Below are 2,264 nucleotides of genomic sequence, written 5' to 3' on the forward strand. Positions count from 1 at the left end.
ATATACACACACACACACATCTATATCTCTTCATCTTGTGCTTCCAAATCTTCAAATTCTTCATTGATATCATCATTATTCATCTGCAAAATAAAAGTAAAGTGTTCAATAAATATAAACTTCTTATAAATAAAAACTTCCAAAATGATAAATGCATCAAATTACACAACCAACAAATACAACAATCAACATTTGCAACAATCAACAATTTATTTGTAATATGTTAAACACTAACACAAAATTACACAACCAATACATCAAGTCTTAAAAAACATAAGACAATTTTCATATTAAAATATTGTATGAAAGAAACAAGAACGTAGATCATAAATTATAGTTCAATCTTCCCTCATTATCATCTTGAGCAAATATTGACGTAGAAGAACGCAATACATTGTTAGCATCAGCTGCAGAAGTTGTTATTAAATCTGCCAAAGCATCTGTATCCAACCCAGTGGTGTTTTGACTCAACATGGCCTTAAGAAGAATTTGAATTTTTCCTTCCATTGCTTCTGTTTCCTTACGCCGTTTCTCTTCCATTTGATGTATCTGATCCTTTAATTGTTTTACCTCATCGTTATGTTCTTTTCTAAGTCTTGCAATTTCTTCATTTCTCTTCAAGAGAGTCATGGTTGTAGTTCTGCCATGGCAACGAAGTCTACCAAGTTTTTCTTTGCCGCATACACTTTGAAAGGCTTCTTCAGAAGGCTTCCCATGTTTCTCAATTAAGTCTTGAAGCTTTATCTAACATACATAAAACAATAGCATTAAATAAATATATTAACACTTCACTAACCAAACATATCATGGTGAAAACTACCGGGATCGTAAATCAATACAAATACTCAAAAACACAATTCTTATCATATCCTACAAATATTAAACAACTACCAAAATCAACACCAAAACAAGATATATGACTAACAAAACCAGAGTGCCACAATGCACAATGCACAATGAGTCTACCAAAACCAAAGTGCCAAACTATGAAGCAAATGAAACTCAATTCTCCAATAACAAACAACAAAACACACAACATAGTCTAAAATTAAATCCAGCCATGCCGAGACACCAACAAATTTAAAGGTATTAGAAAAAAACTCACAATTGCAGTATTGGTTTCTTGATCCAGCTCTTTTCCTTTCTTACTTTGACGTGTAGCAATGAACATTTCCGCTTGACTGGGAGGCTCTTTATCTTCATTACTTACACACTAAACCAAGCATGGCAAGATTATTAGAATATCAATGAGGTAGCGGAATTTAATATTCACTTGCAAAATTTTAGACAACAATACCATTTTTTCTCTTATAACAGCAAAGGCTTTATTGCCCGTTCGATGTCTCCATTTCAGTTGAGCAATATTTTGAGCATTTTGCAGACTTACTTTCTGCATGAATTAAAGTATAATTCTTTTATTGAATTCTGAATGTGCGACAACGATAGTATATACGAAATAATAATTGTATCTTACTTGACTGTTTTTATCTCTCCAATACACCAATAACTTCTTAAAGTCTTCTTCCGGTACCTCTTCTGGACGATTTTTTAACCGCTCGCGCATGGTTTTGTACTTGGTAAAATGATTCTTTTTAATCAAGTATTTGTATCGTCTCCAAGCATCACTTACAATATCAAATACATCCTTCTTTCCTTTCTCTGGGATGATGTATTTTTCCTGTGAAAATAACAGACACGTTTAGAAAGATATATTCATTAAAGCACTCTAGCTCACACACACACACACACGTTCAAATAAAAAGATAAATACATTGACATATTCCCAGACTGGATCGATTTCTTCATCCTTCCAAGTCTTAACCAAAGCCTTCCAATTATTGAAGGTAAGAGGACATAAATCTGCACTTCTTGCTATTGTCCCCAAAAAACTACTAAGTTCAGCCACTCTCTTTTCATCTGGTCCAATTGGTTGTCCTTCTTCATTCAACGTGATCTCTTGTCTATTTTTGAAATCTCGTGCATGAATATTCTTACATAAAGTCTTTCCTCGTTGTCTTATTAATCCTGCGCATAAAGCACATAATTAATAGTAATTCATCTCATTATAGTAATTAAAAAATTAAACAACTATGCAAATATTCATATCCAATTTCTACTTTTCACGAGCATACCAACAATCAAAACTATTAATACATTACCTTCAACTTCATTTTCATCGGCTCCTTCAATTTCGTCACTTTCATAGTTGATATCGTTCTCGATATCATCTTCCATTTCATTTTCTTCTATATCTTCATCACCTG

General features: G+C 32.6%; 1 long non-coding RNA gene across 1 annotated transcript; it reads right to left on the bottom strand.

The window, feature by feature from the left end:
• Positions 1-643: 643 nt before the first annotated feature.
• Positions 644-2,023, bottom strand: LOC112416539 (uncharacterized). Its single transcript, XR_005643163.1, has 5 exons — positions 1,772-2,023; positions 1,475-1,678; positions 1,298-1,382; positions 1,106-1,213; positions 644-744 (listed from the first exon to the last, which is right to left on the bottom strand). It is a non-coding gene; the product is annotated as an uncharacterized lncRNA (long non-coding RNA).
• Positions 2,024-2,264: the final 241 nt, after the last annotated feature.

The sequence above is a fragment of the Medicago truncatula genome, chromosome 7 (assembly GCF_003473485.1).
Source record: "Medicago truncatula cultivar Jemalong A17 chromosome 7, MtrunA17r5.0-ANR, whole genome shotgun sequence".
Lineage (NCBI taxonomy): Eukaryota > Viridiplantae > Streptophyta > Magnoliopsida > Fabales > Fabaceae > Medicago > Medicago truncatula.